We start from the raw sequence: 24,577 nt of genomic DNA, 5'->3' as shown, positions 1-24,577 counted from the left end.
GTTTGTTTGATTTGATTTCATGCCTGCAATACCCGGCTGAGTTGTATGCATTTTTAACTGACAGTTGATCTAAGATCATCGATCATTTGCACTTCATGCTGACTCAGCATTTTTTTGCTTGTGCATGAAAATATCTACATATGTACGTAGCTACAAACACTATATTAAAAGTACTTGTACAAAGTTTGCATTGCATGTCTGCCTTCATTTCAACGCCTGCACTATTAACAATTTTTCAATTTCCATGTTTTGTCAATACAATACACACCCTCTCATACCATACTCGTATATAAATTAATAGATGTATCTAAGTACTACTTATATATAGGAATATCTATTACCATTTCAAAGTTACAAACTGTTGTCACTCAATCTCTGATAGCAGCGCGTCACGACGTCACTTGTCTGTTGCAATTATGCTGTTGTCGATTTTATTGATGATGTTCAATAATAAAGCTGATTGCTTTGGAAATTGTTTTAACATTTCACAGAAATATTTGTTGATCGATAATAATTTGTCATAAATTGTTTTGTGCTGGTGGTGGTGGTGTGTAGGTTTTTTCTTTTAAATGCCAAGTCTCCTTCAAAGTGTTTCAGAGCCACTGTCATAACTTGTGCCATCACTTTTTGTTTCTAGACGCATTTCTCTTTAAACCACAACAGTGCAAAAAAACTGATATGTTGAAGAAACAAAAAAAAGGTGTGCCATAATTATTACAAATTGATGTTCAATCATAAATTCTTTTGGTTGCGATTGGTCTTTATCTTACAACATGCTGTCGTGTTTCATCTTTACGCAGCCATCAAATGCAGATCAATCAAAGCGATCTGTTAAAAAAAATATCAGTATTGGCATGTTGACAATTAGTTTCAGAAAAGTGTGGGTATCATGGAAAGTTATTGTGATGTACAGCGATGGAGACAAAACAGTTACTAGGCTGCTGGTTTTTCGTTAATAATTAAGATTTTGAATTCTTTGAAATGCCTCTATATTACTGTAATTTCGATCTTTAATAGAGAATAAATTATTGTCAAACATTGTGTTTTATGTGTGATGGTTGATATAGGATAGGATCCCAGCCCTCAGATAAGACCCCATTCACAATAGCCAATTTAGCTGCGCAAGTCCCTTGTTAAGGAGAAGGAAATTTTACATGCTGTTTTGCCTAGACCCACATGTGCTATCAATATATCAGATATAGTCATGAGAATTTTGGTAAATTGTTTAAGAAAAGTTGGAAATATTGTGTTAAAAATTTCGAAGATATTAGAAAAACCCGGCCTTTCAGATAAGATCGGTGTCTGAAAAACCGAAAAGTGTTCAATCACTGCTCGAATTCGAAAGAGTATTAGTGACTATGTCAAGTTTATTCTCCCGAGCTAAACGTAAAAAAGTCTCCTGGGCCTGATGGTATACCAGCACTGGTCTTGAAGCAGTGATCTTCGACGCTTTTCAGCACTTTATACCGGGGCGGCAAATTTCGTGTATTTTGGAAATTCCTAAAAAGAGGAGAATATAACAACCCTGAAAATTATCGCCCGAAAAATGGTGTCGTTCCATTCACCGTTTTGGCGAAAGTAAAGTGTAAGCTCTAGATATTTCCAAGGCGTTCGATAGAGTGAGGCGTGGTGCACTTTTACCAAAACGTATTGCTTCGAGCTTTTTCAGAGATCGCACTATACGAGTTGGGATCTCATGAAACGAGTTCAAGATACATTCAGGGGTATCGCATTATTTTGCAGATGACAGCAACATTTGTCATTCATATTCATTCAGTTACATACCAAGCCTGTCGGATATTGGGGCAATGAGGCAAAACTTAAATGATTCCCTTAATCGGGACCTTCTGGAAATCTCTGAATGGGTTATTCGCACGACCCTATTCAGAGATTGTTGCATGTTGACACAAAAACGAACGACAGACCATATCGCTTCATCTGTATTTATGGGTGGAGTAAATATTGTGGAATCAGACGCTCTTGATGTTCTGGGCATGATAATACAATGTGATGTTCGCTGGTCTAAACACATTTTTCAAATGTCGAAAGAAGCAATCTGGTGTCATTTATCACTCCATCTGATCTCCCTACTATTTACACCACCTATATCCGACCGAAAGTGGAATACAACTCCCATGTATGGACCGGAGCTTCAAATTTAATTTTGGAGATGGCGATTGGTGACAGTAGGGTATCCAACTCCATTGCTTCGCTGGAGTACCGATGCAATGTGGGCTGCTTCTATCGGAACTACAATGGAATGTGTTCTGACGTTTTTCATTAAGAACACATCCCTTTGTTGTCGATTGGACAGTGGACCGTACAATACACTACAAGGAAAATTCGTTCTTTAGCCGTACAGTCCGTATGTGGAACATATGGAAAGTTAAAATCGAATGTCCTCTTTCCTCCCTTCCATAACCTATTTTCCTAGTTCCAACACAATGCTTTGCATGAGTAGGGATCATTCCCTGAGTGCTGGTCCAAGAAGATAAACAAATGTATATCAGTTCAATACTAAGTACTTTTCTAACCACCTCTGTCAACCTTGTCCATGTCTTCCGCTCTTGCCGTTCATTTGCCAACATGCAACCCGAACGAACGTCCAACAACCATTATGTATGATTTGTTGTTTGAACATGAGTTGTTTGAATTGTTTTTTAATCTTCATATGATAATTTTCGCACATGATTCGAATACTAATGATATTGTCAATATATTATATTGATTGACATTCAATTGCCGTTCACATGCATATTTGTGTTATCGATTTAATGCAAAAAGGAATAGGGAGAGAGAGAGAGATATATGCTCTCTAGCATTGTTTGGTGTTTATCAATCCATTATAATATTGATTAGACGGCACTTAAATAAATATTGTAACAACTAGTCGAGTGCTTCTTTATAGAAATATTGAAGTATTAAGTTTTAAAATTGTTTTTTTCAATATCCTTTTGTAGCCAAGTTGTTAAGTTTATGAACTTGATCTAAATTACTTTTATATTTTACTTACTTTAAGACTGAATGTGCGTTTTTAAAGTAAAGTTTTTTTTTCGAATATTTTTTTCTGCATATTAACTGACAGCTAAATAACCGGTAATTTATTATAAGCTCTTTAGCACTGGCAGAAATCATTGATGGCAAACAACGAAAAAAAAACGTTAAAATTTAATTTAATAATTTCGACTGTGCCATAAATTAACACGAATGTGTTAATTTGAAACCTATTTAAGTTTCAAAACTTAATTTTTTTCCTGTCACGATAGATTTTCTATAGAATTAAATATGTGGACAACATAAATATTAAATTCAGCGATAAATATAATAGATATATTAAAAATAGCCTCCCTAATCTATAGGGCAAATATTTGTTTATAATAGGGGAAATCACTCTTCGTTGCAAACTACCCTGCAAATCTAGCATAAGTGCTATTTGCAACATATGCATGGTTTGCTGGGTAGTTTGCAACGAAGAGTGATTTCTCCTACTGTTAGAAAATATCTGGAGATGATAGTTGTAAAAACGATATACATATTGTTACGAAATTGTACTTGAATTTAAATATAAGTGTTTTAACGCTGGTTTAAAGCTGTATAATGCCTCTGAGACAGCAGTGCCTCTGAAACTTTAAACATATCTGTGAGTATTATTAACATAGCTGTGGAACGTGCAACATTGAATAAAAGCTTTGAGTTGAGCATTGTTTGTAAGTATGGCAGCACTAAATGATTAATGATTAACATCAAAAGCTCTAGAATTCGATTATTCTAGTTTGAAGATCATTGTAGAAATTGAGCTTTCTAGATGGTAAATAATGCAGCGTATATAAATTGGTCGGGAGAACACTAAAGTAAAGACATCAACTGCATTACCAGTGTATACTTGTACATTATAAAGTGTGTGTATAAACGTCTACAAAATCTGTTGTTAAACATTTTAAACTACTAAACTGCTTTTATTTGCAATCGAAAGTATCCGGTTTATTTAAAGAAAATAAACCACAGTTTTTAAAAGGTAAAAACGTAACAATATCTAAAGTATCTATTAGAATGTAATTGAATACAATCTAAAAAATTTGTTAAGTAAATTTTTTGTCTTTCCGTGCTTTGATTTAGATATGTTTTCCCTAGCACACAGATATGATAATTTTCAATTAAATTTTTTTACATTTAACATTTTTCTCAGTGTATTTAACTACACTTGCTTAATGTCGCATATTTTACAAACTTATATTTTGTTGTTGTTTTTTTCCTCCTCTTATAACAATTTTTTGCCCCTCTTACATGTTTGACATGATTCATTAACATTTCAGAGTCTCAGTTTCATTTGAATGCGCCTGCCTTTCTGTAGATTTTTCTTTTGCACAAAAGTGGTTGAGATGATCATTTTATCGCAACACGGGTGACAACATATTCTGTGTCCATTTATTTATTGTATATATTTTTTTTCTCTGTCTAGTAATTATAAACACTAATCTAATGTATCGTACATATTTTACAAGTAAATCTTGGTAGCTTGGGAACAAGAGCTTTAAACTTGTTTTTAAGCCTTTGTATTTTCTTTTAGCTGGCCGATGTCTGTGGCAAATGTACGCCCTCGTTTGTTTGACTGTAATTTATGCCTCAATAGATTGTAGACAAGAACCAGGCGGTGATCAATGCAACTGTATATAGACAAACAATGTTGATAATCAGTTGGTAAAGTTGGTTGGTCGGTTGGTTGGCTGGTTGGCTGGCTCGGGCTCTATATTTAAAGCGATTAATATATTTGCTGGTTGTTCGTCTGTCTGTTTCTGTCAGACCTTTGGCTGCTGCTGGTAGTGCTAAAACCACATCTTTAACCACACATGTTATTTTGTTGCAGTTACTGCCTGTCTAAAGTCATTGGTAAAAATGGCCAACATTGAAATGTTTTAAAACCAAAAAGAAAATAATAAAATAAAGTAATACAATTTCATTTAAGTATTTATTATACTTTGCTACCTTCAGGGTAAATGAAGCAGTTGTTACAATGTTCATAAACATGTAGCAGCATCAACATATGTTACATTAACAGTGGGACAAAACTTGGAAATTAAAAGCAATTGCATATGTCCTGCTTCTTTGTAAGTTATTTTATTGAAACAACTTTTAAAGCCGTCAATTATCTATTATATATCAATTCTAAACTAAAAACAAAGATATATAAATTTGGTTATAACAACCAATACTATTTTATCTGTGTGACATAAACAGAAAACATTTTTATTGTAACCAGGGAAATTAACTTTTCTATTAAAACGACTTAATAAAAATTCCGGGGAATACCCGGAAATGCCCTAATATGAAAGCTCCCAAAATACGTAAAGAATAATGCTCAAATCTGTCAAAAATTGTGTTCTAACCCCCTGTCTATACCTGATAAATTTGTATCATGATAAACGTCAAAATGGTTGTCAACATACAAAATTATCAGGTATAGTCCCCATTTATTAGTATTATTGCTTCGTTATGACAAAATTGTTAGTGCTTTTGCTCAGACAACTTTGTCTTGACAACAAACGTCATTAATTGTTATGATAAATATTAGTCAAGTATAGACAGGGGGTGACAAATATTTATCATAACAATTAATGACGTTTGTTGACAAGACAAAGTTGCCTGAGCAAAAGCACTAACAGTAATAAATGGAGAATATAATAGGTTATTTTGACAAAAATTTTGACGTTTATCATGATACAAATTTATCAGATATAGACAGGGGGTAATGAAATTTATCATATCGAATTCAATATTTTACTTCTGTAGTATGGAATTGTGAGTTGAAATTATTTATTGGCGACTACGTTCGAGTAGGTGTGGCCTTCAATTTCCACATACATTTGTTTGCTAAAGTTTTTTTCAGAGACCTTTCCTCCAAAGTATAATAGTTTTATTGGGTGTATGACTTAAAAATTCTGAATTTTTTCAAATTTTTTTCAAAATAGTTTTTAACAGGAATTGCTGGTCGCATACTATTTTTCGGCCACTTCTCGCTTCAAACGAATCAGTTTTGTTTGGTACAAGTTCCCAGTGATGGGCTGGCCCGATTTCATCAGCTCATAATAGATAGGACCTCTTTGGTCCCACCAAATGCGGAGCATTGCCATATCGCCATGGATATTTGGCTTTTATGTCGATTCGGCTGGTTGACCGGGTTATCGTAATGGAACCATTTTTCATTGGAAGTAATGATTCTGTGATTTTTTATAGCGTTCAAACATCATTTCGGACATGCATAATCATCTTTCAAGGTCTCTCGGCTTCAATTCGTATGATTGACTAGCTCCCAATGCTTTTGCAAGCTCTTGTTGAGTATGAAAACAATCTTCATGGAGTAATTCCTGCAATTCTTGGTCTTCAAAGTTTTTAAATTGTAGCTTGAGTAGCACCCAATGATTTTGCAAGCTCTTGATGAGTTTGTCAACAATATTCATGGAGTTATACCTCCAATTCTTGGTCTTAAAATTTGTTTGGCTGACTTGGGCGATATTTGTCTTCCATGTCAAAATCACCCCTTCTGAACCACACAAACCATCTCGCACTTTGATACCGATGGAACACATTTACCATAACCTTTGGTGAGCAATCTGTGTGTTTCAGTGGTACTTTTTCAAATTAAGAAACTAAATTTAAACTTTTCTCATATGAAGATTAGTTGGTACAAAATTTTACATTTTCGAAGCAAAAAAAACTTTGTTGTTTAAACTATAACAATCAATAACTAAGTGAGAATAAATGAGAGATATTTTCCCTTTAAAATGACATATACATATGTTATTAAAAACAGAAACCGCATTCAAAAGATATGCCATATATTTTAAATCCCACATTCGTAAGTCATATTATTCAGTTAGGTCTTCCATTTCCAAATAAAAACGGTTTCTGATTCGATTTCGATCAAACTCTAATATGTAGTCACATAAATTCAACACCATTTCCGCCCACTGTTCGTTTACAAAATGTTGAAATGATATCATTGAACTTTGTTGAAGTGTGCCATAAATTGTATGATCTTGTGTCATTAGACAACAAAATAAAACGGGATTTTTACTTTTCTCTCTCTCTCTCGATAAGTCCAGGTCTCATAATGTGAGGGCTTGATACTCGTTTTTGTTATTATTATTATTGTTGTTGTTGTTTATTCTTTATTATTTTAACTAACAAGCCAACCAGCCAACATTTGTTTCAATCAACAGAGAACATGAAAACAATTTAGCCAAATGGACAAAACAAACACCAACAGAGAAACGAGTCAACAAGTCAGCAGTTAGACCAGCAACAGACTTTTGCTGCTGGTAGCAGAATCAGACTTCCTTAAACTTAAAACCCAGCTACGAAACAGAGTTAATACAAATGTAAATATTACTCGTAGTCGAGTAGTGTGTATTTAATGACTTTGACAAAAAAAAAAAACAGCTAAAACTTGGCCTGGCCTGTAATTATTATGAGACAAACTTTTCAATTATTTAATACAATGCAATAGAGAGATACAGTTGTACATTTTCATATTTAATTTGTTGTGTGTTTAAACGGCTGATTGCGTTTATTCTATTAGTTGTCTTTTCTTTTTTTGTTTTGTTTTTTATCTTTTTTTTTATTTTGTATCTAAATTATTAGTTGTTGATGTTGCTACGTCAGATACTGGTTTCTATATCATTTAGTATTGAATTTTTATTTTTTTGCAAGTAATGCTGAACCATCATCACTACTAATAATATTGTTTGTATGTTTTTGAATAAATTTTAACATTAATTGTTACTACTACATGCAAACAGTTGTTCTATTAATTTTTTTTGTTGTTATTTGCTTGATCGGTACCAGTAGTGGAGTGTCTATATTCATACAATCCATACAAGTGAAATTTTTTATGAACATATGTACTCTCATATGTTTTGTTATGGAATTTTAAGTCATTAGCATGCGACAAGCCAAAAAAGTACTTGTTGAAGTAGTGTTTTGAGTGGTAATGAATTTTGTGGATCACTACATTAAAAACAAAGAAATATAGATGGAAAAGCTTTCTTATTAGAAATGTTGCAATTTCTTAGCCCCATATCCCCAGAAAACCTATTAATAACAAACAATATAAATAATTATATTGTTAATTTGCTAATTTTAATTTGATAGATTTTGTATCTGTTCTCTTTATGCCAACCACTTTTTTAAACTGTTTTTAAATTTAAACTAAATATCGAAACCAAGATCGAAAATACCGACTAGCATCAGTAAGGGGTGTGGAAAATAAAATATCAGCTGGTTGCCTCTTAAATATAATATGATACAAACAAATTATAAATTTCGGCTAATTTAAGTCCTATCTGGGGTGATCGGCCCGGTATTTAATAACCGCTTAAAACCGGTTTTTGTGGATAAGGGTTTTTTGAAAAGAAACCGGGTTTTTCTCCTCGAATAATCGGTTTTTTCTAAAACTGTGTTTTTATGTTTTTTAGCGTATTAAAAACTTTAAAAAATATTAAAAATCAAAAACACTTTTTTAAAACAAATTTTTCAACTATTTTAGAAGACTGTTTATATTTAGACAAATGTCACAAGTGATCTGGAAAGCTTGAAGACTTACTCAATGCTTTGTTAGCTATATATCCTACAAGTTCACTAAGTGAAAGATCATTTTCAATGTCTAGAATGTTTAGAAAAAAAATCAATTTTAATTTCAAAATGCATCAAATTTGACCCGAAGACCTTGTGTACGTTAAAAGAAGTAATCAAAATTAGAATTAATAATTATTTAATTTAAAAAGGCTTATTTTTTGTTATTAGAATACATTTATATTCTTTATCACAATTATCTGTTTTTGTTTTAATAACTATTATTTTAATAAATAAAACTTTTATTCTTCTTATTTCTAGGCGTCTTAATATTTTGCCAAAAAACCGGTTAACCGGTTATTATTAAAAAACCGAAACCGGTTTATATTAAATTGCAATTTTTCGAGGAAACCGAAAACCGGTTTCTAAAAAATTTCGAAGAATCGATTACCCTAGTCCTATCCTATTATTTGAATTTTACTGGAATAAATTAACAAATTATGGGCTTAAGTTTTAGACATGCCAACGTCTTGATAAACCAAATAAGTAGAGGCTCTCCTACATTTCGAGCTGCATACAAATAAAGTAAAACATACTTAATATATGTTAAATATGTACTGGTTTCTCTAAAGTTTTAAAAGAATGAAATCAACAATTCAAAGCATTTAAAAATTTTATATATTTTTCATTTGATCTCTTTATTTCATTTGATCTTTAACTAAAGCGGAATATGATCAGTGATGGAAGTTGAAAATTGTTGCCGGAACCACAAACATATACACCAATACCCCGGTTTGCGTCGCTTCGGACTGCGTCGTTTTAAAGTAGCTTTTTTTAAGTAGCTTTTGTGATTTCGAAGTTGTGTCGTTTTTGTTGCATGGCTTTAAATTTGCATTGTTTGAACTTCGATTTGCGTCGTTAATATGAAAATATTTGTACCGAAAAATCTAGTTGTTCAGTTAAATTATGAATAGAGGAAGCAATTAAATGAAAACAATGCAAATGTATGGAAAATCGTGCTTTGATTTGCTTCGTTTCATCGGTACTTAATTACAATTAGATATGAATATGATTGCTACAATAATGGTTACCGCAATCATATACATAATTATGGTAAACATGTACAACTATATTTTTTTCTCTGCGTGCAGAGCAATAACTAACCGCATTATATTGAAAGAGTAAAATGTGATTAAAACGATATTCATGCAAAAATCTCTTTCTGTTCCATATTAAGATGTTATTTTGTAATAAAGAGTGAGTCAAAACTTATCCTTGGTCCAACATTGACTTTTACAACTGTTATTTCGGTCAAAATGGTCACCGAAAAAAAGTCACGTGAAAAAATAATTAAAATCCAATATGAACTTTCAAAAAAATGCAAAAGATTTGAAGGTTCATCGTCACACTGTTTCAGAAGCCATTAAACAGCATAAGGAATACTTGAGCATTGAAAAAAAAACTGAATCAGAAAAAAAAATTTTTAAAAGAAGTCGAAGAGCACCGAACACTTTTATCAGAAAAGCAGCTCATAAAGTTAAATTTTCTGATTATTTTGTGCGCAGAGCCAAAACTAATGCTGGGTTAAAGTCGTATAAATCCAGATTGCAATTCGTTAAAGAACTTGAAAGCAAAAGAACGAGCGATAAAATTGAGGTCAAATTTTATAAACAAAAAATACAACTGTTGTGAAACTTAGGTAGGTACTGGCAGACTTTTTACAACTTTCGGGTCAAGATTTGTATGTGGCTGATGGACGAGGTAATGTTCAAGAATAATACTGAAGAAAAAATAAACAAAATTCCCCAAGATGTTTCTTGTGTGATAAGCCATTTGCAGTTGTGCTAAAATAAGCCAATCATTTGTGACATCAGGCACGATAAACTCTGAAATATATATGTATTACGGAGTGTCACAAAAAACGGCATATTTCCGGCCCCATTTGGTATCAAGGCTCTTGAGAGGTATTCAAACAACAATGTGAAATTTGTACCACGGGAGGCAAATCCACCCAACTGTCCAGAACTACAGCCTGTGGAAATGTATTGGTCTCCTGTAAAAAAAAGAACTAAAGAACACAGGAAAGGTATCCCAGGACCACTTAAGCGTAAGTGGACCACCTCATCCAAAAAGGTAACGGAAACAACTATAAAATATTTAAGTATCATGCCAATATTTTAATGTTTTATTTTTAAAATATTTGAATAAATTAACGTATTTTTGAGAATTTTTATACTGAACGTTTTAAGTTTTATTTAAATTAATACATGTATACGTTTTTTTTTTTGGCTCACTCTTTATATAGAGATAATTCAATGATATATATAATCAAAGATTAACCCATGCTCATTGCTTTTCATCGAAATCGGTCTTTAATACAAACAATTTAAAGCTTTTAAAAATCTTACAAATCTTATACATATCGAGAATAAATTCATCACAAATTGTCCCCCTTAAAAAGCCTACTTCCGGAAATAACTTTGAGTCTTATAAAACTCTTTTAAATATCATTACCTAGACATAATTCACTCTCGTAATCAGAAATTCTATTACCCCATACAGAGGCCCTAGCTCCCCTGAAAATCTAAAAATGATGTGAGGATCGGTGTACAGTTCTTTACAGGTTTAGATTTTTAAAATCTTATAAAGTATTAATTCCTTTCAATATCTGTTGCAAAATCAAGTATGTTTGCTTAAATAAATATGCATATACAAGTTTGTATACATATGTTTTTATATGTATTTTATTTCGTTGTCGATACGATTAGAAAAAAATATCTGTTTGTTGCCTTATCTATTATAAAAAAAGAGACACTAAAGTTTTTTTTTTATTCAAATAATATAAATTTTTTTAGCACACTCGCCATTTAATTAAGAGTACTTGTTTGTATTCTACATGAATATCAAATACTTAAATGTTTTAAAATATTAAATTCCACTAAGTTAACGAAATTGGGGTTTTAATAAAAAAAAAGTGTTTAAACAAATCAATTGTTTGTTATAAAACGTGGGGTCACAGAAAAGTATAGGAGAAATTATAAAAAATAAATGAAATACATTTTAACAAACAGATAACAAATCATTTACAAGGAATTATTAAATTTGTAGGAAAAATAATACATTTTTTTTTGGTAATTAGCAATCAAAAAGTAATTTATTTTTTTGTGTTATAAATGAAAACAATATCAAAGGTTTTGGTGTATTCTTTACACACCTTTTAATTGTGTATTTTTTTATTATTTTATTGTTAAAATATAATGGTTTTATTATTGTTTTTTTTAAATGTTATTGACATGTCATTTGTTGTTTAGGGTATTATTTATCTTATGAGTCAAAATTTTATAGCGTAACTTTAGCCAAATAAAAATTGTTTGTTTAAATTTTTTGCTGATTTGCATTGTTTAACGTTTGTTTCCATTTAAATAACTTTTATTTGTATTCCTCAATTGCCTTTGTTTTTGTCAAAATCATTTTGTTTGATCAAGTGTCTGTGCAGTCTGCTGCTCGTATTTTCGTTTAAAGTCTTATTTGAGATTATGGAAACTTTTTTTAAGGTTTGGTTTTAATATTCAGAAGAGAGCTAAAATATTTTTAAAATCTGTAGAAGTGGGAATTTTTGGGTGTATTTTCAAATGTTTAGCTTTTATTTTGATACATTTGTACAATATAAATTTATTCAAAGTATTGGTCATTGTTAGCTATGACCTTTTTCCATATTTCTGGTAACATATGGATTTTGGGCCAAAAGAACTGCTCAACTTTTGAGGCCAATCGAAAGACAATTTCGGATGCTGTGTTTTGAAGTGAAGCGTATCCCAGAGAGAGCTTTCTGCATCGATTAGAGTTGGGAATAATCGTTCTTTTTACTGATTGGTCGTTTTTGTTCAGAACAAATAAATGAACAAGTTCGTTCTTTTTGTTCAGTTGTTCACTTCTATTCTGTGGTGTTTGACTGAACTAAGTGAATGAACAATTGCTCTCTTAATGTTTTTGCAGTGAACAAAACGAAGAGGTCACTTCTGTTTTTGGAAAAAGAATTTGATTTTAAGAATAAAGAAATGAAGAAGGAATTATATAAAATTCAAACAACATAAATACCATTTAAAAGCGTATTCAAAATATAAGTTTCATATAATGACAGATGACCAAAAGGAATAAAGTGAATAAAAAGAACAAGATGATTGAACAACTTCACATTGTTCATTTGAATGAATTGTTCAATTGAACTTGTTCGTTCATGAACAACCTAACTCTAGTATCGATCGAAACAAATATTAGTCGAACGGGGCAATGACTAGAAAAAACTTCCCAACCACTTCTCTCTACATAGTTTTAACAGGTATTGCAACATGTAGCCGAGTGATGTCATGATGGAATATTACAGTTTCATTTCTGGCCGCATATTCTGGGCATTTTTCGGACCATGCTCGCTTCAAACGAATCAGTTGCGTTCAGTACATGTTCCCTGTGATGGTCTGGTCAGATTTCAGCACCAAATACAGAGCATTACCTTAGCGACATGGATATTTAGCACTGGTGTCGATTCGGCTGGTTGGGCGTGCTTCACATACGATCTCGATCAGTTTGCTTTACATCTTTAATTTGAAAAAAGTTAGCTGAAGCGTACCGATTGCTCACCAAAGCTTATTGTGAATGTGTTCCATAATCTTAACGTGTGACAGATGGTTTCTGCGGTTCAGAAGTGGTGATTTTGATACGGAAGACAAAGATCGCCCAAGTCAGCTAAAAAAGTTTGAAGACAAAAAGATTTTATTGTCAAACTCAACAAGAGCTTGTAAACTCATTGGGAGCTACTCCAGCAGCAATTTCAAAACGTTTGCGAAGGATTCATCCAAAAGCATGGAAATTGGCTATCATACGAATTGAAGCCGACAGACCTAGAAATACGATGTCCGAAATGATGCTTGGACGCTCTATAAGAGAATCATTTTGGCATCGAATCATTCCTTGCGAATAAAATTAAGCCGAATCGATACCAAAGACAAATAAATATATGTACATGGCGCTAAGGTAATTTTCTGTAATTGTTGGCATCAAAATCTGCTGAAATCTATACAACCCATCACATTGAATCTATAGTATTCCATCATGGCAACACTCGACCTCATGTTGCAATACCTTATAAACATTGTTTAAAATGAAGTGGTTGGGAAGTTTTGCCTCACCCGCATTATAATCCATAATCCGTTCCCCGTCCGAGTATTATATGTTCCGATCTAAACGCTTCACATTGGAACAGAGTATCCCATATTGTCTTGATTCGTTCTTGACCTCAAAAGATGAGCAGTTCTTTTTGTTCGGAATCCATATGTTGCCAGAAAGATGGAAAAAGGTCATAGCAAATTCTTTGAATAAATTTCTACTGTACATTTGAATATTATTTTGATACAAAAACCAAAATTTCAATTGCCAGCCCTGACTGTAGTACAATTGCCCCATATCATTGATGTATGGCAATTACCCTAAACATTTATTAACATTGAAAACTAAGTCTAATCTCTCAAATATTTATACTTCATCAATCAGTTGCATTTTGGTCAACACCAACCAACCACTCTTCTTATCTTTCAGTCACTACAACAAATTTACTAAAACACAGACCTCACAAGTCAAAAAAAAAAACTAGAGAAATCAATATTATTATTTTCCATTATTTTTCAAAAACATATTTTTTAACACCCAAAATTGTGTATACAAACTTTATTTAAAAATTTATCACTGGCAAATACACTGTAAAAAAATATCAAATTGTAATTTGATTTCAATTTTATTTTTAAAACCTAATGACATTTTAATAGTCATCATATGCTTATAATGTGGTACAGCATGCATTATTTCTTCAAGTGCAGTCAGTATTGGCTTTTGGGGTTTGTTTATGAAATATTAAACCCAATGTTCCTGCTGTCAATTTTTTTTGTATAGGATTTCTCCCACTTAAAACAGTTTGACTTTAACAATTGTCAAAAGACTAAAACAAAACACACTCCTTTTGGTTTCATTAATTTTTTTTTTTTTATTTTCAAAAATACCACCGAATTAATAATAGAAACAAACCCAAACACAATTTGAATATTTCTCTGTTGTTGTTGTTTGTTTTTTTTAAAGGGAAAATTTGAAATGTCTTTCGTATTAACGGAGACAAACTGACATTTGAAGTGGTCTGGGATTAAGTTGCAAGTTCTAAAGAATCTTAGGTTCACAGTACGTGATAAATTTTATATTTCACTGATACTTGAACATGACCGAGAAAAAATGAAAATGAAAATAAAAACGAACAAATATTCACTCACAACAAGAACGTAAATCAACAACTTACGGGGAACAAACAAGACCAAGACCAAGACCATAATCAAAATTAAAAATAAAAACAAAAAATAAATAAAATAAAATGAAAATAAAAAATATTGTATAAGTGTCATTTTAATGCGTTAAGAAAATTTATAATTTTTCAAAATTATAAATAAATAAGTGTAAATACTTGTACAAATGAAATGGAATTAAAACTGGCATCTAGGCTTAAGACTTGCTTGCTCTTGCTCTAACATGCGCCTCCTCGAATTCCAAACAAACAAACGAATCGCACAGACGACAAGAATACCTCAACTCAACTTCAATACAGCCGTGTGTGACCAGACCAGACGTGCCTGATGCCTTAAGGCTTTATATTAAAATTCATCTAAAGTAATTACCACATGTATGTGGCAAGAATAAACAATACTCTGAATGAAGTATAAATTATAAAAAAGAAAACATTTATTATTAAATACATATTTATTAAAGATTTAGAACCACGTTTCTTTTACACTTTAATTGTTGTTTTTACGTCTTTGCGATTCCAACTAGTGAATGATTATCAACTGCCCCTAATTACTATACAAGAGTTTATTTCATTTATTATTTTTTTTTTTATTTTTTTCATTTAAGGTTCGCCATTCATATTTGCATAGATAAGAATTTATTAAATAACTATAATACGAATACAAATGTTTATGACACCTCTCAGTCAAACGCAGGCGATTTATTTAATGCGGATTTATTCGTTACGTTTGTAACAAAGAAATAAAACCAATATTTATTGTACTTGAAATTAAAACAATAAAAATCTGTTTTCTTTATTCAAAATCCTAAAAACTCATACAAAAAAAAAATAATCTTTGTAAAACGTATTGAGCAGATTATTTATTTAAAGTTGTTTTATAACTGACAACAAAGTAACATAAGTTTCTAGTTTTATTACACATAAATACTAACTCTGCAATCATACTCACTCCTATTTGCTGATTTATTGCAAAAATTGTAAAGAAAACGTACTTTTTTGACATCTTTATAATTGCACTTTTTCCATTTTGACATCCGTGTTGGTGGCTCAAAGTAATTGAAATGAGAGAAAAGCTCATGAGAAACAATGTTTGCCATCATAATTCTCTTGCTTGAAGGGCTTATGTGTCATACAGCGAATTTATTGGGTCGCACAGTGGTATAAAATATTTGAAATAAATTGGGTAAATAGTTAGCTTTGGAGTGATAGTCAAGGAAGCCAGTATAATTTCTGTGATATGGAACTTATTTTTTTGAATTTTATTTAGATATCAATATTGCGATCTGATTTGAGTGCAAAATCTACAACTTTTAAGATAAAATCGTCAAAATCGTTGAAGTAAATAAATCGTCGAAATTAAAAAACACTTCGAACTAGGGTTCATACGCGGGAAAAATTTCCCGGGAATATTTTTTGGGAAATTTTCGGGAAATATTTGTCGGGAATTTCTTTATATGTTTTCTTCTTAAAGTTACAATATTCAGATTCGTTGCGATGGCCAAATTTGTTGCTAATTGAATTGTACTATTTATTATATCCATAGATTTGTTTGGTTCTAGCAACAGATAGTCAGTTGGCAAAGAAGCATTGCCGTTGGAATTACCGAATTTTTTCACTCAAATCCAGCCGCACTAGAACAATTCGGTCATTAAGAATAAATCAAATTGAAATGTTATGTTCTTAAAATAATTTATTAAGGTACCTACAAAATTATAACTTTTAATGATTTTGTTTATCTACAATCTGATTTGAAAAATTTCCCTTTCGAAATTCCTAAGTTTTTTAATTAAACAAAGAATTTATTGATTTGATACAGATTAAAGCTACCGAAATGAAACGATTAAATTTAAACCCCTTAAAAAGGTTGGACCAACATTGCACAATTATATATAGTTATTCTTTTAAAGCGTTGGTAAAATTATAGGGAAATTTATTCGAAAAAAATTACTGATTTTTGGTTTAATATAGGATTAAAAAATTCCCGGGAATGAAATGATTTTTTAATTTCATCCCGGGAAAGGAAAAAGTCCGGGAAATTACGAACCCTACTTCGAAGCCATATCTCGAAATCACTCAAGTTAATTTGTGAACTCAGTACAAAGAAAATTTTTGAAATAGAGGCATCCAATTTCAATTGACTTTGTTATTCGTTCGAGATTGAGAAAATCGGCATAAGTTATATTCCATAAAATCTTTGTATTAAACATTTAGCTTAAGTTCTTGCAAATTAAAATATTTCTAATAAACTTTTCAGCAAACTTTTTTAAAACATTTTTCCTTAGTTGTAGTCAAAGCATCGAATGAATTAATTCTTAATTAAATTTTTAAAACAATTCATTACGAATTAATTCATAGGCTTCATTCCTTAAAACTTCAAACGTATTCCTTTGAGAATTAATTAATTCAAACCCATTACAAAATAGCTTTGAAAATGTTTTAAATGATTACATAGTTCCTTAATTCAAATCTAAAAACTAAACTGAATGAAGAACAAATATTTTCATTAAATTTGGATTGGATTTGAATTAACAAAAATTTAATCATTCAAAGATTAAATGAATTTGAATTAATTTGATTATGAATTCATACAACAATGAATAAATACTATTCAAATAAAAGCTTCTGAATGAAGCTCAAGAATTTGTTTTGTTGGGAATGGTTTTATGAAATGAATTGTTGACATTTATAATTTTGAATCAAGATTTTAGTGAATTAAGCTAAAATTTAATTAATTATTTTGTAAATGACTTAATAGATGGCGTATCTTTTGTATGCGATTTTTGTTTTTAATAACTTATATGTCATTTTGAAGGGTACAGATCTGTCAATTATTCTCATTTAGTTATTCAAACATCTAAGTCATTGGTAGGCGTTCATATTGTTGAGATTACGAACATTTTCGTGAATTTACAGTGTAAATTTTACACGTACATAACCCGAAAGTAAACAAAACACACAGCAAGAGCGTAAAAATACAAATAACTCATTTAGTTGCAAACAATAGAGCGTAAAAATACTAATATTTCATTCTGTTGCTTGATGTTATTGCGAATTTTTTATTTTTAACCCATACATGCACACAAACTACAATTTCTCTTTTTGCGCTTCCCTGATCTAAGTTTTAGTTTGCTTTGAAAATGTCGAATTTAATACCAACAAAGTTTTGCTTTACTTTTTTTAATTTGAACACCGATTGCTCACCGAAGCTTATGGTGAATTTATTCCATCGGTTTCAACTTGCGAGAGATGGTTTGTTCGGTTTAGAAGTGGTGATTTTTCAGAAAAAAAAGTTTGAAGACCAAGAATAGGAGGCATTACTTCCTGAAGATTGTTGTAAAACTCAATAAGAGCTTGCAAAATCATTGAGAGCTACTAAAGCAGCAATTTCAAAACGTTTGCGAGCAACAGGATTCATCCAAAATCAGGGAAATTGGATACCATACGAATTAAAGCCGAGAGACTTTGAAATAATATTATGTACGTCTGAACTTCTGCTTGAGATCGTATATGAAGCCCGGCAACCAGCCGAATCGACACCAAAGCCTAATATCCAGGGCGCTAAGGGAATTCTCTGTGTTTGTTGTGTTTCTATCTATTATGAGCTGTTGAAATCTGGCCAGATCATCACAGATAACCTGTACCGTACGCAACTGATTCGTTTGAACGAGGGATCAACCTAGGTTGATCTCAGTTGATTAAAATAGTTTGGTACTGAAAATAAACAAAATCTGTCCAATAAAAAAGAACTAATTGTCCGTCCGTCTTTTAAACACATCTAAAATACGATAGGGCTTAAAAGATGAAACCTATAAACCCAAAATTTGACTAAAAACGAGCTTGGAGTAAACAACTTATAATAAAAAGTGTCGGAAAATCTGGTTGATTTAATTGGCCTTTTTTTCATCCGCTCCCTTTACATTGATGAAATGTCAGTAGAAGGAAATCAACTAGTTGTTAGCAGTATTAAAAAAGCTAAAATATTATTTACCACAATATTTAAGTACTTTTAGGGCAATATGAAAATATTAATTTATTTCCAAAAATATGCTAAAACTAAGTAAACCCAACTGTTCTGGGGCTTAGGATACAAATATGGATATCCTAGGCGGATTGGGGTGTATTAAGTATTAAGTAACCAAATAACCAAACAAATATGTAATGAAGATCCAACCAACTAATTAGATATTAGTGAAAATTAGTGTCTTAAAGAGATATTTAACTGCTTTTGTGATCAATGCAGAACTGCTGGGAAGTAAGAAAGTCCTTTATATCAAAATTAAGTCTTATTGATTTTACTTGCGTGTACAGAGAGCTAAAATGTTAAACAATAAGGGCTTTTACGTCAATTCAACAATTGTTTTTATATAATTTTACCGATTGCGTAATTATTGATTAATGTGGTAAAAATATTTACAGTTATTTAAGTAATATTATTTTTAATTTTAAGCTAATATTATATGGATATAAATACTGAATCTATCGGTAACATTAGTTAATCTTTCATTAATTAAATAATTATACAAAATTTTGTATAAAGTTCAATATGTCTATATTAAATACAATCTTAATTAAGTTTGAAAACTACCTGCGGCAAAAACCAGTGCAAACATAGTACGATTTATAATTATAATACGAGTAGCAAACTATGATATTTTGATCTCAGACACGTTGTAAATACATATGCAGACAGACATAGATAATTTTCTAACCACTCCATGCGGTATTTATAATAATTGCTTTTATAATACTGGCATGATTAAGATACAAATTATATATTGTTGTACTTATTTGATTTTACTGTATTTATTATACAATAGTATTCTATCTACTATACTTAATTTCGTTGACGTTATCTATTTTAATAAAGTTTTAATACAATGTTTGCATGTTTTACTACTGACAACTGAAATCTCTAAACAAATAAATATTAAGCTATTCCAAAATCATAAAAAAAAACTTCCGTTTACTAAACTTATCTTATTTAAGAGTTATTATAAAATACAAACTAAAATTATAATAAATAATATGACTGTTTACAAAGAGTAGAGAGTAAATAGTATTTATTTATATCATAAAGAAAACTAATCAAAGTACTGTATTTGATTGTAACGAATATTATATACCCTTCAACTTAGTATAGAAAATCCCGGTACATTTTTGTAGAAATATATTTTATGGAATATCAGTTTTTTGTGCGATCTCGATTTTATGCTTAAAACCTGCCCTTGTGACAGACACGATTAATCTTTAATAATACGAGTACTTTAACAATTTTAGACTGACTTCCTTTGCCAAAAATTTTAAACTGTTATGTGAGTTTTACGTGATTTTTTTATTTTTAAAATGTAAATTTGTTTTTAAATGTTAATTAGTGAATTCTTAGAAATAAAAAAAATTCTGTAGAAATAAAAATGCAATAATTCACAAAATATACTGTTTAATGGCTGTCCTAAAAGTTTTTTGACAATTGATCACGAATTTCGGTTTCTATAAAACAGTTGTACAAAAGAATGGAATTGTCATTACAGAAATATGTTTGTAATTAGGCTAATATTTAATTAGTTGTTTTAGTAATTATTGTAATAATGTTGATGTAATATACTTTCATTTATTGTAAAACAGGAGACAAATACATAAAATATTGTTTAAAATAAAATTAACTGTTCTCAGGAATAAGAAAGAATGTTGATAATGCCTATTTATAAAAGTACTCAACAAAACCTTCCTATTGCCCTGTCATTACAGACTAATAGCTTTTTGTACTTCATACCGTCTGCATTACATAGAAGTAGCTTAGTAATATATGGCATATGTTTATATTCGAATATGACTCTAGCAGAGCTTCGAATTAATTAATTAATTAAATTTCAGCTTAATTCATTAACAACTTAATTCGGAATTAAAAACTGTTATCCATTCATTCCATAAATCCATTCCCAACATCTAATTATTTAGCTTCATTCATAGGTTTTTATTTAAATATAATTCCTTGATCGTTGAATTAATTCACAATGGAATGAATTCAACAGAATTGAAGGCAAATATCTGCTAGACCAGCTAAAAAAGTTTGAAGACTAAGAATTGTTGGCATTATTCCATGGAGATTGTTGTCAAACTCAGCAAGAGGATGGGAAATTAGGTACCATACTAATTGAAGCCGTGAGACCTTGAAAGACTATTTTGCATGTTCGAAATAATGTTTCAACGCTATATATCTTTACTTGCTATTAAAATTGGATACTTTACGATAACTCGAAGCGTAAGAGATCGTATGTGAAGCCCGGCTAACCAAATATCCATGGCGTTAAGGTAATTCTCTGTATATGGTTTGACCAGAAAGGTTCTGTATATTATGAGCTGCTGAAATCTGTTCAAACTAACTCAGGAAACCTGTACCGAACACAACTAATTCGTTTAAAGCGAGCATTGGCCGAAAAACCATACCATACATGATTCTTTAATATTGCATCATGAAAACACTCGGTCACATGTTGCAATACCTGTTAAAAAGTATTTGGAATAAAGTGATTGGATAGTTCTGCCCTCACCCACTTTATAGTCCAGACCTTGCCCAGTTCGACTACTATTTGTTTCGGTCGAAGCAGACTGTTCTCTCTGGCATACGTTTCACTTTGGAACGGAGTATCCGATATTGGCTTGATTCGTTCTTGGCATCAAAAGATGAGCAGTTCTTTTGGCTCGGAATTCATATGTTGCCAGAATGATGGGAACAGATCATAGCTAACAATAACCTATACTTTGAATTTATATTGTACAAATGTTTCAAAATAAAAGCTAAAAATTTAAAAAATATTTAATTGTTTAAGACGTTAGGGATTGTTTCTAAATATTTATAAGACTAAAAGGATCTTTAGCACCTTTATTTAATAGTCATTGAAAAATCTTCAACTTTTTGCACAATAACACAGGACTAGAGCCATAGAATAAACGCATAGAACGGAAGGACACAGCTATAAAATGGAAAAAAATATTGCAAAACATTCTCATGCATTAGGTTTTTGACAACAGATATAGATTTTTGACTCTCAGTAACCTATGTAGTTGTCATCTATGAATAAAGCGTTCAAATACTTTGCCATTTGGGGGGATGCTTTTCTTCCTATTTTATAATACAATTTATTGGTTTTGATAGGGCGAAATTCACAGGTCTATAAATCTGGATATACCGAAAAATTATTTATTTCTATTTGTCAAAAGTATTTCTTAGCACACTGCCTGTTTTTGTAGAAATAATATTCTTAAACAAATTTTTTTTAAATCAATTTCAGTTTTTTTTAACAGGTTGGTTAAATTTTGTTTAAATTGTAGAAATAAATTCTTTATTTTTTTTGTAACAAAATTTCAGTTTAGTTTTTTAGACATATTTTAAAATTTTGCACTAAAAACTTAACATGTCCTTAATACAAAACATTATTATAAACTAGAAGAAATAGATTATGAAAACTATATATGGACTTTTAATTGTATCATCAAATACATATTAAAAAAAACATTTATTAGGACATTATGGTAAGAATACAAGTTAATTATTAAAAAGCGTGTTCAGGATTCGACCATTTCAAATAAAGAAAGTATGTACTTATAAGAAAAAGTTGACGTAATATTTTTTTTTTTTTTTTTGTTAACTAAGCACTTGAGGATTTTCCTTTATTTTTTTTTTTTTATCAATTCTATTAGATAAACAAACATACACTTGGCTTTTTAAAATTAATATTTTTAATTGTTTAAATTTTTTTAATTAATAAGTTATCCTTGAAATCAAACTGATAAAAACAAATATTTCACTTCCAAAAAATAAGTTTCTGGTTTATATTGTTGTTATTATTTGGCACACGCTATCATTAATTTTTTGTTTCTTTTTTGATGAATGAAATATAATATTTTATTTCTTATGTAAATATATTTATTTTTTTTATAAACTCTCTCAACTTACTATCACAGATTTATTTCCAAAATTCACTTGCGTTATTTTTTCAAAAAAATACTACACAAACAAAACAATGAATGATTAATGGGTTTTCCTTTACTTTGTGTAATTCAACTTGAATAATTTAATTTGTACTATTTATGTTTTATTTGTTTTATCAATTTTCTATTCTCTTTTTCATTAAACACACTCTCTTAATTGTTGTTAATCCAAATTTTCGTTTATTTACTTTAATACTTGGCGTTTAAAATATTTTCAATTTCAAATATTTATTATTATTATTGCACTTTATTATTCGTTTTATTTTTTATAAATTTATTTTCTCTTTACAAAACTTAAATTTCAAAATTAACCGTGTTGTGTTGACTGTTTCGCGTACGGCGCTTGACTTAACCAGACGCTCTGTGTGTTTACTCACTTTATAGAATTTCAATAAAGAATTGTATTGAAACTCAAACTGCCCGACCGAAAATGCTAGCTAAACACATTGGCAGCAACAAAGCGTAGCTACGGCGCTCATGTCAGTGGCGTTAAACCAAAAGGTTTATTTTTCTTTTTTTACTCGTATTGGATTGAAACGAAAATTACCTCTTTGCAGTTCATGCTGTGCGTCATTAACACACATGTTGGTTGTTGGGAGACGTACAAAAAATATAGCCAGACATAAAAAATACTCTCCATTAACTCAATATGCTCTTTTAGTTATTTGTATTAACTTTTTCTACTAGTAGGAATTGAATTACCGGTCAAACTCTTTTCCATATAAGAGAATATATAGTTGTTTTATTGTCAAAGGTCCAACTACAAAATAATAAATAAATGTTGTTAAATAATCTAATAAGGAAGGAGATCAGTCGAACTGGTGTACTAGAGGATTCTTATGATTTTGATTAATTCATTAGTATTTTTAATTTTTTTCTTACTTAGTTATTGCACATTATTGTGTAAACAACAAAGTCGAATTTTCTGCCAACAAGGCGTAATATGCGGGAAGTTTTGCTTTACTTCTATCATTTGAAAAAAAGTGCCGCTAAAGTATCCCGAATGATCACCAAAGCTTATGGTGAATATGTTTCATTGGTTTCAACTTGCGAATGATAGTTTGTGCGGTTCAGAAGTGGTGATTTTGACGCGGAAGACAAAAATTAGAGACATTACTCCATGATGATTGTTGTCGAACTCAACAAGAGCTTGCAAAATCATTGGGAGATACTCAAGCAGCAATTTCAAAACCTTTGTGAGCCTCAGGATTTATCCAAAAGCAGGGAAATTGGGTACAATACGAATTGAACACTATTTTGCATATCCGAAATGATGCCTGAACGCTATAAAAGAAAATAATTTTTGTACCGAATCATTACTTGCGATGAAAAATGGTTCTATTACGATAACCCAAATCGTAAGAAATCGTATGTGAAGCCCGGCCAACCAGCAGAATAGACACCAAAGCAAAATATCCATGTAACTAAGGTTCTTCTGTATTTGGTGGGAGCAAAAGTGTCCTATCTATTATGAGCTGCTGAAATCTGGCCAGACCATCCCAGGTAACCTTTACCGAACACAACTGATTCGTTTGAAGCCAGAATTGGCCGAAAAACGCACAGAATATGGTACTAGGCGGTAATATTCCATCATGACAATGCTCGGCCACATGTTGCAATACTTCTTAAAAACTATTTAGAATCAAGTGGTTGGGAAGTTTTACCTCACCCGCCTTATAG

The 24,577-nt window shown here is 30.8% G+C and overlaps 1 protein-coding gene across 1 annotated transcript in view; it reads right to left on the bottom strand.

Annotated features, from left to right (window-relative positions):
- The window catches only part of out (outsiders), a 30,643-nt gene extending 7,385 nt beyond the window's left edge, over positions 1 to 23,258 (bottom strand). Inside the window, exon 1 of the mRNA XM_065506910.1 lies at positions 22,863 to 23,258. The gene's annotated coding sequence lies outside the window, so the exon portion shown is untranslated. The remainder of the gene's footprint in view (positions 1 to 22,862) is intronic.
- Between the last annotated feature and the right edge of the window lie 1,319 nt (positions 23,259 to 24,577).

This window comes from Calliphora vicina, chromosome 4 (genome assembly GCF_958450345.1).
Source record: "Calliphora vicina chromosome 4, idCalVici1.1, whole genome shotgun sequence".
NCBI classification, from domain to species: Eukaryota; Metazoa; Arthropoda; class Insecta; order Diptera; family Calliphoridae; genus Calliphora; species Calliphora vicina.
Note: the sequence above shows the minus strand (reverse complement) of the source record. Positions and strands in the feature narration are given on the sequence as shown.